The sequence below is a fragment of the Chiloscyllium punctatum genome, chromosome 16 (assembly GCF_047496795.1).
Source record: "Chiloscyllium punctatum isolate Juve2018m chromosome 16, sChiPun1.3, whole genome shotgun sequence".
NCBI classification, from domain to species: Eukaryota; Metazoa; Chordata; class Chondrichthyes; order Orectolobiformes; family Hemiscylliidae; genus Chiloscyllium; species Chiloscyllium punctatum.
This window is the reverse complement of record NC_092754.1, coordinates 8,467,780-8,482,361: the sequence shown is the minus strand read 5'-3', so window position 1 is coordinate 8,482,361 and position 14,582 is coordinate 8,467,780. Positions and strand designations below refer to the sequence as shown.

Genomic DNA, 14,582 nt, shown 5'->3' with positions numbered 1-14,582 from the left:
GGTTTCCTTCACTTTTTCACAGAAAGCACAGGGTAACCACACTAACTGCAAATTCTCTTATTTACTGGTTAAGGGCACCAGCTTACAGCAACTGGTAAAAGAGGAAAATGGTTTTTGTCTGGTCTGAGGTCTTTTTACTGCAGAGAGAAAGAGATAGACACACCCGTGCATACACACACATCATTTGCCTTTCCTGCAATCTGAATGTTTCTCTCTGTATCAGTCACTCTCAAAAGCTGTACAGCTGCCTGTGAAACTATCAGAGAGTTGTCATCAGGCTGATGATCTTCAACATCCGCAACTGGTCACAATAGCACACATCAATCAGTGTCTTGTTGACAACCGAATTGCACCTGACATACATTGTCTGGGATTGGGGTGACAGCAGCTTCCCAAGTTACAAACAAAGAGGAAGTGTAAACAGTGCACACAGTGAGTTTCAAAATGTAAGGAAACAGCCTGGACAAACCTACAATGAATTTGACAGAGTTAAGTAAAATAATTATGACAGCATTAGGTGTTGGATCTGCTTATGAAGTCATTATGGAGATTAATCTCTTACAGGAATTTTAAAACTTACTACCTTGCATGATAAGAACCCATGTTGAGAACCGAAATATTACAACCAGTAGTCAGGCAGCAGGAATGGCTGACACTTAATGAGCTGGTCCATAAAAGTAACCTATTTCTGTCACCCGCATAAATTCAGAAGTGATAGGAAATGGGTGGGTGAACAGAAGGCACGTAACCAGGGTAAAAGAAAATGGAGAGCTAGGAGTGTCCCAAGATCTCATCCTCAGATCAGAAAGGAAAGTACTGATGATTGAGGTAAATACCAACGTGTTCCTATTGTAATAAGGTGGGACACATTCATTCAGAATGATGGCAGTTGCATGGGACTTATTGGAGTTCATAAGAATTGTTCACAAAAGGAAAATTCCATGGATCAAATTTTAGTTATAACTATAAGTAAGCAACAGGAGGCGAATACTGCAGTGAGAGCACAAGAAGTCGGATGAGAGATATAAAAAGTAATTGTCTTAAGGAAAGATAACATGGCTTTCTTCAAATGAGACAGCAACGCCCATAACTATACTAAAGAATACAGCAGTGATGCAAACTGTTTGTGGGAGAAGCATTTAATTTTCCCTCCAGAAAGTTCATTGGAAAGCCAAAGAGTTGGTAAAATAGCTGAATAATACATCCCAGTTCCATTGTGTAAAGTCCAATTGAAATGTGATTTTTATCTGAAACAGTTATAATTGGACCAATTAAGGTATTACCTGTGGACAGCATGGATTTACTCTTGGGGTTTGATTTTACTGGAGTGAAAGTTATCGCTTTGCCTGTAATCATGGAAAGTCTGAGTGAAGTTAAAGAGGTGGAAAAAGTAACAATTGAAAGAATAGGGTTGGGGTATTTATCCACCACGTGTCATAACCAGGGCAATGGCTAAACAAATCCTATCACCAGAAACCAAGGAAATATAGTAAACAGATGTTAGAATAACCAAAACTGTAGTCAAGAATGAGGATATTTCAATAGAAGGGGTATGTCTTCATTAATTGAATCTCAGGAAAAGTTAATTAAATTGGTACAGACAGCTCTCAGTGAAGCTGAGACTGAAGGCGTTCCAGCATGTTATTATATTAAAAATTGATTTATGACAAGCAAGTAGAGACACCCTCACAAGCCTGTGTACAAAGAATATATGCTTGTTCATCAAATAATGTTACCACCCAAATATCGTGAGGAAATATTTCATTAGAACATGAAATTACTAGGGCAGGACATGTAGGGGAATGGCCATTTCAAGCTTTGTTAGACAGGTATCTTACATGGCCACGACTTCATAAGAAGGTAGTGCAGTTCTGTAAAACATGTCATATATGTCAAGTAGTAGGAAACCGTCAACAAGTAATTAGACAGGCACCTTTGATACCCATACCAGTTTTTTGAAGAACCGTTTAGTCAGTTAGTGATAGGCTGTAGGATGATTACCAAAAAACAAAACTGGGACATTAGTATGTCCTTGGGTCCAATGACTGAACAGGGGCACTGAGAAGGGTCACTCTGATTTCTCTTCATAAATGCTGCCAAACCTACTGAGGTTTTACAACAAATTCTGTTTTTGCTTTGAATTTCCAGCATCCACTGTTATTTTGGAGTTTTTTTTAATCAGTATGTCCTTTCCCGTTAGGGATAGGTATACGACAACCCAATTTCCAGACACTATTTCTTTGAGGATCTTTACACCTAAGATCAGAGTGGAAAGGTTAACAGCTGTTTTACTCATTATGGACTACCAGTTGAAATACTATCTGACCAGAGTTCGAACTTTATGTCTATACATCAGCTTGGAGATAAAAGAATTGAATTCAACTGTGTATCATCTACAAACACATGGAGTTTTTGAGATACCATCAGAAATCACAAAATCATGATTAAGGACCACTGTTGCAATTAGGAACAGGACTGGGACAAAGGATTATATTCCTTAATATTTGTCACCAGAGATTCCCCAAATGAATCTATTGGATTTAGTCCATTTGAATTGAGATATAGCCATGAGATTAGAGGCCCATTAAAATAGATTAGGGAGAGGTCCTGGAACTGAAAAGATTAAACAATTCTCTTCCATGGTGGCATAGTGGCTAAGTGGTTAGTACTGCTGCCTCACAGCGCCAGGGACCCAAGTTCAAATCTGCCCTCAGATGACCGCTCGTGGGGAGTTTGCACATTCTCTCTGAGATTGTGCAGGTTCCCCACCCCACCACCCCCAAACACACACAGTCCAAAGATGTGCCGGTTAGGTGAATTGGCCATTCTAAATTGACTGTAGTGTCCACAGATGTGCAGGCTAGGTGGATTAGCTGTGGGAAATTGGGAAATGCAGGTTAAGGGGTTGGGTCTGGTTGGTCTCTTGGAAGGTTGGCGCAGACGCAATGGGTTGAATGGCCTGCTTCCACACTGTAGACACTCTATGAATCCTGAATATTGAATTACATGTTTCTAGAAAAGTCTGAAGAAGCCATATCGGGCTTGAAACATTAATTCTGTTATTCTCTCTACAGATGCTGTCAGACTTGCTGAATTTCTCCAGCATTTTTTGTTTTTAAGCCATTTTGCTTATTACCTGCCTCTCTCTTATTCAAGGGGGTAAACAAAAGGGTAAAAAGAGTCAAAACAAGTGGTGGGAGCCCAACGTTCGCCTTCTCACACCTTTCTGTGGAGAACATCCTGACTCTGACCATCCCAAGGGGCTGACTGACCATGTCTAAACCTCTGGCCTGGTCTTGGAGGCTGCCCTTGATTACTGTGCCTGCACCCCTGAGCCAAGATTATCTCCCTTGACTTGACTGAACACTGTTAACGGCTAAAACAAGCTTCCTTGTTGTGTCTGTGCTAAGCAGCAAGACAACACAGGTGTACAGTGAACCTGGCTGAGAGGCAAGGTGTCGCAGAGACATAGCAGGGATGCTGTGAGTAACCAGATAGGCTCAGAGTGTGTGAGCTCTACGAAAGCAATCAAAGAACTTGGAGATGCAGCTTGGTCCAGTCCCTGAGCTGGGAGTGTGTCCCTGAGCACAAAATGTCCTTGCTGCAGTGCTACAATGAGAGTTACCAGGGCAGCCTGAGGTCAGAAGTCCTATAAGTGGATCAGAGACATGCCTGATGGTTCACAAATGTTGGCACATCTCAGATGCAAGTGTCTGTGGACATGGTGTGTGTGTGTGGTTGGTTCCCTTGGAGCGTGCCTTGAGATATTGATGTCCAACATGGAGATCCTTTGGAGTGAGCCGAAGTTGCCAGGTACCCTGATCTCCATTCTGACCTCCACGTTGAAGATTTCTAGCATCTAGTTTTCTTGTGACAGATGGTATGATAGCAAGCTGCAAATTAATGAGATGAGATCCGAAGTTAATAAGGTAGTTAACAAGCATAGACAACATGCTACTGCCTAGGGAGAATCTCGCCTCGATCCCTACAATTTACTTAAAAGATACAGTGAGTAGCTTCTGAAGTTAAGATAGGTCTCGCAGATCTTCCCTTGTAATTTCATCACATTTCACAACATAGCCCACATGGTTCAGGTCCTGACAGGATTTCACCCAGAATCTCCATTCCAGCAGCTGGTGCTCTTTCCTGTTTGAGCTCCCTGCTGCTGCCAGTCTCCTTTGATTTGCAAGGTTTTTTTTTTGCAAAGAGTTCAAGGTATGTCCAGTCAATTATATTCTAAATTAATGTTTCAGATAACACATTTTCATAACAATCTGGATTTCTTTATTGGCTGTGAAGCAGCTTGGAAAGTAATGAAGTGATGAGGCATGAAACGATCTGGCAAAGGGCTATATAATTGTAAGTTCTCTGTTTCTTTCAGATCTTAATGTGAGATAAGCAATCAGACAGGGCAGTGCCAGCCTGGGACTTAACGAATAAGGCAGGGGGATAGTCCTGAGTATTGTCAACATACACAAGGAAGCTAACCCTAGGCACCCAAGGTGATATAATTGAAGGGAAATGTATAAATGAAGAGGTAGAAAGCAGGAAGGAACCTTTAGAGGTGATATAACACATATGATACAACAGTAGGATTGAAACTGAGAGATTGCTTTCAAGTTTCATCGCTGCAAGTACAAAAGAAGATATATTAGAAACTCAAACTTTACTGTCCAGAAAATCCAGGCAGGAACCTCAGCCATATGCATAAGTCATCTTTATAACATATATTGGTATGCATAAAATTTTACACCCAGAAAATTACTTTCAAATAAATTGCAAAAGTACAAACAGAACTGAGGAAGATTTGAGAGTAAAAAGTACCTTCAAAGCTCCTGTCAGAAAGAATACATTTACTGAGGAGAATAAATATTTGGAATAATAGGCAGGTACAATGCTCAGGACACAAGTACTTGAGATGTTCAAAATATATCTAGAAGCTTACATGGGCATCATAGAGAACCCAGCCTCAATGGGTCATAGAGTCACATGGCATGGAAACAGGCCCTTCAGTCTACGCCAACTATTTTCCCAAACAAAACTAGTCCCACCTGTCTATGTTTGGCTGCTATTCCTCCAAACCTTTCTTATGCATGTACTTATCCAAATGTCTTTTAAATGTAGCAACTGTATTTGCATCCATCACTTCCTGTGGCAGTTCATTCCACACAATAATCACTCTCTGTGTAAAAAGGTTGCCCCTCAGGTGCTTTTTAAATCTTTCTCCTCTCACCTTAAAAATATGCCCCTAGCTTCGAACCACCCCTCCCCCACCTTAGGGAAAAGACCTTTGCTGCTCACCTCATCTACCTCCCTCACGATTTTATAAACATCTATAAGGTCACCCCTTAACCACCTCCACTCAAGTGAAAAAAATCTCAGCATATCTAGCTTATCCCCATAATTCAAACCCTTCAATCCTGGCAAATTCCTGCTAACCCTCTCCAGCTTAATAGTATTCTTCCTAAAACAGTACGACCAGAACTGCAGACACACTCCAGAAGAGATCTCACCAATGTTCTGTATAGCCTCAATATGACTTCCCAACTCCTGTACCCAAATGTCTGAGCAATGAAGGCAAGTGTGCTAAATGCCTTTTTAACCACCCTGTCTACCAGTAATGTGAATTTCAAAGCATTATGCACCTGAGCCCTAGGTCTCTGTTCTACAACACTACCCAGAGCCCTACCATTGATTGTATAAGTCTTGCCCTTGTTTAGTTTACCAAAATGCAAGACCTCGCATTTATCCAAATTAAACTCCAGCTGCCACTCCTCAGCTCATCAACCCAATTGATCAAGATCTCTTTGTTACCTTTTTCATTATTATCCACTATACCACCAATTTTGCTGTCATCTGCAAAGTTACTAGCCATGCATCCTATACTGTCATATTTACATAAATAACAAACAAAAGTGAACCCAGTACTGATCCATGTGGAACACTGCTAGTCACAGGCCTCCAGTATGAAAAACAACCCTCCACCACCACTCTCTGTCTCTATCCAATTGGCAAGCTCACTCTGAATCCCATGTGACTTATCTTTACTATTTAGTCTATCATATGGAACCTTCAAGGTTTCACTAAAATCCAAGTAAACAACTTCTGTGCCTCTTCCCTCATCAATCTCTTTGGTTACTTCCTCTGGGATTTTCTGACTATAATTTTACTTTTCGCCATACAGTCTCATTTCCAAAAGAATGCCCTGTGTTATTGATAACACTGTTGTTTAAAGAGACACCAAATTGCAAACATTTGCTAAAAGAATGGTAATGAGTTCTGGCAAAAAACTAAAAGAATGTGCATTTCTATAGCATCTTTCACAACCTCAAGATGTCCCAAAGTGCTTTAAAGTCAATGATGTACTTAACCTGGATATAGTGTTGCCATGTGGAAAATGACACAAATAATTTGAACAGGAAGATCTCAAAAGCAGCAACCAAAGCAAATAATCTGTTTCAATGATGCTGCATGAGGGATAAATATTGAGCCAGGTACTATGGAGAGCTTCCCTGATCTAACATGAACAATACCACAGGATCTATTATATCCATCTGTGAGGGACAAATAAGGCCCAAACTTATTGTCTCAACACAAAAAGAGCACCGCTGACATTGCAGCACTCCTTCGGTCATGTACTGGTGTGTTGGAGAGATATTTGAACATTCAAACTCACGGATTACAGGCAAATGCGTTATTACTGAACCAAGACTAACACATTGGGTAAACCAATTTCTTCAAAAATCTGGGACTCATCTTAATGAGTTTGTCCCAGCATTGAATTCCGGAATGCAATGTATTTTTACGAAGACTGAACCGCAGTCTAATGAATCTCACTAAAGTATGCTTACTAAACTATAATAATTAATGCAACTAGTCTTTGTAAATAAGGGCTAGCCACACATTTTCATTTTAATACTTAAAAATAAGTTTTCAACTGGGAATCATATTACTTTTGAAAAGTTCACTACCTTCACATAACAAATTCACGAATTCTGTTTGACACCTCCAACAAATATATTTTCCTGATTCATTGGAGGGGAAAAAACAGAGCCCTGAATGATGTTGTTGAGATATTCCTGACCTGTCATGGGGTATAGATAGGTCCAATGTGAGCAATGTGCTCAATGGGGGTGTATATATATAATATATATATATATAATGAACAGAAGTGCAGAGCATTGAGCTTTAGTTGGATGTATATAAGGAGTTGGGGCAGGGGAAGAAGGCGTGTGGAGCAGGGGCAGACAAGGTAAAGGTTCTATAGTTCTACTCCCTGGTTAGAGAGAGGGACACTGCCAATAGGTTTTCAGATGAAGGGTGAGTTTGAGAAGACTGGTGCTTCTAAAGAAGGGTCATTGGACTTCAAACGCTAACTCTGCTTTCCCTCCAATAGATGCTGCCAGACCTTCTGTTTTTGCACTTTCGTGGCAACCTCAGCTGGTGCAAGAATTAAATCCGGGCTGTTGGCATCGTTCTGTGTTGCAGACCAGTCAACAGACCCCCAGTTGAGGTAGTGTTGTGTCGACAGCTAGGGCGATTTGAAGTGTGGAAGGCTGAGGAGTCATGTGAGGTTGTGTCAGACCTTTCTAGCATTTGGGAGAATCGGAGGGGTCTGTCCTGTGCACAAAATGTTTTTTTTTAAACATCTATCTACCCAGTTCCATCAGGGAGAAAGGAGGGGAGGCAGCAGGAGTAAATTGGGTACAGATACGAATTTCTTTCGTTTCATTTGGATGTGAGCACAGGGCGTTTTTTCGTGTCATTGTCAGCGGGGTTTACCGAGCTGTGTTGCCAGAGAAACATGACTTTTACGCCAGGCTTCCAGTATCTGGCTGTCACCGAGGAGGTCACAGATCGATCCAGCCGCAAACAAAATAACAAGCGGCTTCTGTGAAACCTTAAAGCGAAGTCCTATATTTTTTTCCCCCTCTGACGAGTGTATTCTCCGTTTACCATCTGATAACAATTAACACCATGACGCATTTCCCTCTGTGGTTTCAATGGTCGTTTTGCAGAAGGGTTAGAGAAAACCTTCAGCCTGAGGAGCAGTCATTCCCCACCTCTGAGTCAGTTACAAAATCCCCTAAAGACGAGATATAGGCGTCTGAGAACAATCTGCATCTTTATATGTGCACTGGTGATTAAACTAAGACGTTAAACTGGATGTTGCATTTGCAAACTGGCATCAATTTCCTCCATCTCCAGTCTTTTATTAAACAAAGAAAAACAGATTAATAGATTTTAAGGCTTTTGCAATCCCCTATCAAAAAAAATGTCTGTAGACTCCAGAAATGAAGTAAGCAAGGTAACTTTCGCAAACTCTTGCTTTGTTTCTTTTATGAATATAACAGACGGGATGGAGCATTAAAAATCTTTTTAAAAAAAAAGTCCAGTTATCAATCCCTCACCAGGGGGTCCAGCGTTCTTAAACAGACTGGGAATTGTCACAGATGTGGTTTATACCAGCCAAACGTTGTTAGTAGTTTCTTTACGTTAAATGCGGAAATTGAAGGGTAGCATTTTTGATAAGTGAGCCTTATCAAAAAACATAACTACTAATAATCCCAGAGATTCGAAGGATCTGACAGATCACTCCCTGTTAATGTGTATATGGGGTTTCTGTTCAACAAAGGAGTTTGCTAAGTACTTGACATGTCACACACGAAGTGTAACAGCGACCCCACCAGGGGAAACCTCACGCTGCAGCAATTTGACAATTTCTAAAGTTTCTGAGGTCTACAAGCATATCTTCCAGTGGAAGGAGCATGCTTGGAGGGTGGGGTTTGTTAGCTTGGATGGCTGGTTTGTGATGCAGGCTTGTGGCCACAGCTTGACAAAAGTGAGGACTGCAGATGCTGGAAATCAGACCTAGATTAGAGTGGTGCTGGAAAAGCACAGCAGGTCAGGCAGCATCCGAGGAGCAGGAAAATCGACACTTCAAGCAAAAGCCCTTCATTGGGAATTGAAGGCAGGGAGCCTCCAGGGTGGAGACATAAATGGGAGGGGATGGGGCTGGGGAGTAGGTAGCAAAGAGTACAATGGGTGGGGGGGGGGGGGGGGAATGAAGGTGATAGATCAGAGAGGAGGGTGGGAAGGAAGATTGGCGTTGGCAGGTAGGACAGGTCATGAGGGTGGTGCTGAGCTGGCAGGTTGGAACTGGGGTAAGGTGGGGGGAGGGGAAATGAGGAAACTGGTGAAGTTCACATTGATGCCCTGGGGTTGAAGTGTTCCGAGACGGAAAATGAGGCGTTCTTCCTCAGTTCTCACACTGGCTGAGGTTACCTTAAGGGATTGTCCTTCTCAATTTCCCCTCATCTGAGGCACAGTGACCTTAATCTGTCATCTCTTGTTTTTTCTACCTGTGGTCTGAAAGGATGGGGCTCAATTGGCTGGACAGCTGTTCAGGGACACTAACAGTTTGAGTTGTAGGGAGAGGCTGAAAAGGCTGGAGCTATTTTCATTTGAAGTTGAAGAATCTCTAGAAGTTTATAAAATCATGAGGGACATGGAAAGAGTGAATTGCCAAAGTCTTTTGGGTAGGGGAGCCCAAAACCAGATGGCATAGGTTTAAGGTGAGAGGGGAAAGATTTGAAAGGGACCTAAGGGTTAACTTTTTCACGCAGACCGCAGTGCATGTATGGAATAAGCTGCCAGTGGAAGTGGTGGAAGCTGGTACAATAATAACATTTAAAAGGCAAATGGATGAGTACATGAAGAGAGGGATAGAGGGAAATGGGCCAAAAGCTGGCAAATGGGACTAGATTAATGTAGGATATCTGGTCAGCATGTGATAGGTTGGACTGAAGGGTCTGCTATAAATGTGTATGACTCTCAGGTTATCTCTCTCATTAGATTGAGAGAATGGGACAATGGCAACTTTATCGTTAACACAATGAGGAGAAAAGTAGTAAACTGAAGCTTCTCTAAAGGATTTCATAGATTATTCAGCAATCAAAACAATAAGTGTAGGAAATGCTCAGAAGATCAAACTTTGTGGAGAAAAACGTTTCAGGTATTTCATATTGATGACCTTTCATCAAACTGTTTTCATCAATCTGCCCCGGTTTCCAATGTAAATAACTGATATTTGTTAATCTATCGGATAGCTCTGTCTCTTCTCCTCCAGCTGCATGTATCCTTTGTCTTTTTTACCTATCCTGTCACCACTCCCTTTAGTCCTGTGTTGCCAATTCTTGTCTTTAATCGCTATTGTTCTCCACCCTATCATAGACGTGGGGTTGCACTATTTTGGAGTACTGAGTGGCATGGTGACTCATTGGTTAGCACTGCTGCCTCACAACTCTAGTGACCTGGGGTTCAATCTCAGTCTTGGGTGACAGTCTGTGTTAGGTTTGCACATTCTCCCTGTGTCTGTGTGGATTTCCTCTGGGTGTTCTGGTTTCCTCCCACAGTCCAAGATGTGCAGGTTAGGTGGATTGGCCATGCTAAATTATCTGTGTGTAAACCTGATGCACACTTAGAAACTAGTGTCATCCCTATGATATATTGAAAACACAACAGATCCAACCACCGTCTCCACTCTGCTCGAACCTCCACCACATTGACCATGCCCACACGGCTTGAACCTCCACCCCATTGACCATGCCCACACCGCTTGAATCTCCACCCCATTGACCATGCCCACACCGCTTGAACCTCCACCCCATTGACCATGCCCACACCGCTTGAACCTCCACCCCATTGACCATGCCCACACCGCTTGAACCTCCACCCCATTGACCATGTCCACTCTGTTTGGACCCTCCAACCCACTGACCATGCCCACTCTGCTCGAACCTCCACCCCAATGGCCATGCTCACACCACTCGAACCTCCAGCACACTGACCATGACCACTCTGCTGGAACCTCCACCCGACTGGCTGTGCCCACTCCGCTCGGACTGTCCAGCCCACTGACCATACCCACTCTGCTCGGACTGTCCAGCCCACTGACCATACCCACTCTGCTCGAACCTCCACCCGACTGGCTGTGTCCACTCCGCTCGGACCGTCCAGCCCACTGACCATGTCCACTCTGCTTGAACCTCCACCCTACAGACCATGCCCAGTCTGTTTGGACCCTCCACCCCACTGACCATGCCCAATCCACTCAAGCCCCCAGTACACTGGGCGTGCCCACTCCACTTCAGTCTCCGAGCATTCAGTGACATAATTTGAAATGATAGGGAGTTCTCTTAGTCTTCTGCCCAACAATGGTCCCTCAATCAATACCAATCAGAATGAAATTTCCCATGGAATCAGAGAATTGCTACACCACAAAAGGAGATCACTTGGCCCATCACATGCATTCTAGCTCTCTGCAAGAATAACTCATCTTGTCCCATTTCCCCAGTCTTTGCATGTTAATATGCTACTGCAAGGACCGTGGTGTATACTTAATGAGGTTTCTGGACTTGAAGAAACTAAACTGAATTTACTACACTCTACATAGTTATGACTTTTTGCAATCTAAGGAAATGTGAGCAGACCTCCAAATCCTGAGGAATATTTGGAAATTAAGTGGAAGGAAAGAAATGAATAGCCCAATGTGCCAAAATAGCCAATCTATCAATTCAACCCCAGCACCGTGATCTTAGTTGATGGCATATTATTCAACATAGCATGGTGTGATTGCAAATCAATAGACTCAGTTCCTCACCATGGTGATCTGCATTGTTATTAGATTCAAACACCAAGGGGGTGACTGTATACAATAACCATTGAGGGTTATAGAGTAATCTGAATGAAAGTGGTTTTCTTCCAGTTCCCCAACAAGAACATCAGGTCTATCAAAATAACTGTTACTTAGAGTAATAACTAAGTAAGGAGAGTTTGGAATAGAAGGTATAACAATTTTAGTGGTTATCGTTGTTCAGTTTGACATATAGTCCACATTAAGGTCACTAATACATATAAGAGAGTACATATATATACCTTGACCAATGTACATAATGCACTTAGATCCCTCGGAATATTGTCAATCATAGAAACATAGAGACTAGGAGAGAAGTAGGCCACTCAGCCCTTTGAGTCAATTCTACCGTTCAATATGATCATGGCTGATCATCCATCTCAAGGCCATATTTCTGCTTTCTTCCCATATCCTTTGATACTTTTAATGTCTAAAGTCTTATTAATCTCTTATCAATTAACACCATGCTGTCCAGCTGCCTGCATAGCTCAGTGTCATCTGCAAATTGGTTAAAACTCCCTGAGGATCCCTATTCCAAATCATATAAGAGCATCATAAATAACAGAGGGTCAAAAGAAATTGTGTAAACAACAGACACAGAAGAAGCTGCTGTCAGGAGGTTAATAGTAAAAGTGTTTGCTACTACATGCTGAATAACAGTGGTCAAAGAGAATTAGAATAATAGAATTGAAAAGCACTCTGCCAGGGAATTGGTAAGACCATAACACACAGGAACAGGCGTAGGTCATTCAGCCCATTGAGTCTGGGCTGCTATCCAGTGAGATCATAGCTGATCTGATAAACTTCAACTTTTTTTTCATTGGAGCATAGGAGGTTTAGGGGTAACCTTATAGAGGTTTATAAAATCAAGAAGGGTATAAATAAGGTGAATGGCAGGTGTCTTTTCTCTAAGATGGGGTATTTCAAGTCTAAGGAGCATATTTCTAAGGTGAGAGGAGAAAGGTTTCAAAAAGACGAGGGGCAATTTATTTTTACACAGAGTGTGGTTCATGTGTGGAATGAACTTCAAGAGGTAGTGATGAATGCAGGTACAGTTACAATGTTGAAAAGACATCTGGATAGGTACGAATAAGAAATGTTTGGTGGGATATGGGCCAAGTGCAGGCAGGTGGGACTAGTTTAGTTTGGGATTATGGTCGGCATGGACTGGTTGGACTGAAGGGTCTGTTTCCCTGCTCTAAGACTCCCACCTTTTCCCCATAACCCTTGATATCATGATAAATTTGTCTCTCACAGCCCCCTGCGATAAAGAATTCTAGAGATTGACAATGCTTTGAGAAAAGAAATTCCTCATTATTTCCGTCTTAATCGGGTGACCGCTTTTTCTGAGATTATGCCCTCTGATCCTAGACTCCTGCACAGGGGGAAATAACCTCGAAGGGTCTACCCTGTCAAGCTTCCTAAAAATCTTATATGTTTCAATAAGGTCATCTCTCATTCTTCTGAATTCCAATGAGTTCAGACTCAACCTCATCAATCTCCCTATGTGTGACAATCCCTTTATACCCAGTATCTTCTCTGGACTGCCTCCAGTGCCAGTCTATCACTCCTTAGATAAGGGATCCAAACTGTTCCTAGGACACTGACAGATCTCTCCCTACTTTGATTTTCACACCAGTCACTATTGTCAGTCATTGCTTGCGTATATGATTAGATAGATTGACTAAGATTTCCAGGATAATCTTTACATTACAATGCACGCTCTCTTAATAAGAAAAGTAATGTACTCCTCTAATATTGTCCATCAGGACTATGCTGGTTAGTTAAATGGGTCATGTCATTGGAGTAGATGGCCATAGACCCAGGCTAATTCGCTGGGGAAATGAAAATTAAATTCAATTGTTAAATCTCTAATTAAAAGGTAGTCTTAGTGATGGTTACCATGATTGTTGTAAAAACCCATCTGGTTCACTAATGTCCTCTAAGGAAGGAAATATGTAGGCTTTACCCAGTCTGGCCTACGTGTGTCTCCAGACCAGCGAGGTTGACTCTGAGCTATCCTCAGTTCAAGGTTAATTAGGCATGGGCAGTAAACACTTGGAACTTTGGCACTCTATTTGATCTCGAGTTGAACCTCCAGCCTCTCAGTCATCCTCTCTCCTCCTCTGCTGTTTCTGCACGTTTGCAGCTGAGCACTTCATCCATGCCTTTGGTTCCTGCAGACTCAGTCATTCCAGACCTGTCCTGGTTAGTCAGCCAGCAAAGGCCACATCCCATGAAAGACCATCAAAGTTGAGCATTAAACTGCCTTTTGTCTTTATGATGTTATTTTCAACAAGGAAGTATGGAATTCAAATGGAACGCTAGATTCTGAGTTGAACTTTAACTCAAAAAGTTTGAGAATTGGGAGGGAGGGAATTTCAATCACTCTATGCAGCACTGTATTGTTTTTACATAGCACCTTTCATATCCTTAGGTTATAAGCAGTTGAGCAATTTTGAAGGGTAATGTTGTATTATAGGGAAGGCAGCAACCAGTTTGTTCATTGCAAACTTGGACAAACAGTAATAAAATAGCATCCAGATAAACTGTTTCAATGATGTTGATTGAAGGGTAAATATTGGCAAAGATATTGAAGCAAACTCCCTTCTCTTCTTTGAAATTGTTGCCATGTGGTCTTTTATGTACGCCTCAGAGACCTTGGTTTGCAATCTTAACCGAGTCCTTCCCAAACTTTTTCCCACTGTGACCTCACTTCAAGGCTTAAAATTTGGCACGACCCTTCAGTAACAACTGTGAGGTGGGGAAAGGCTGGGGGGGAGGGGGGGGGGGGGGAGCAGGGGGATGGTATACCCTGCTGTGAGAGCAGGAGCCTGTTATAATGAAGGTGCTGCTTTTAAAACTATTGTAACACAGTGGCCATTGC

General features: G+C 42.2%; 1 long non-coding RNA gene across 1 annotated transcript in view; it reads right to left on the bottom strand.

Moving 5' to 3' along the window:
• Positions 1-700: 700 nt before the first annotated feature.
• The window catches only part of LOC140486942 (uncharacterized), a 54,081-nt gene continuing 40,199 nt past the window's right edge, over positions 701-14,582 (bottom strand). Inside the window, exon 3 of the long non-coding RNA XR_011962677.1 lies at positions 701-3,893. This is a non-coding gene — a long non-coding RNA (uncharacterized lncRNA). The remainder of the gene's footprint in view (positions 3,894-14,582) is intronic.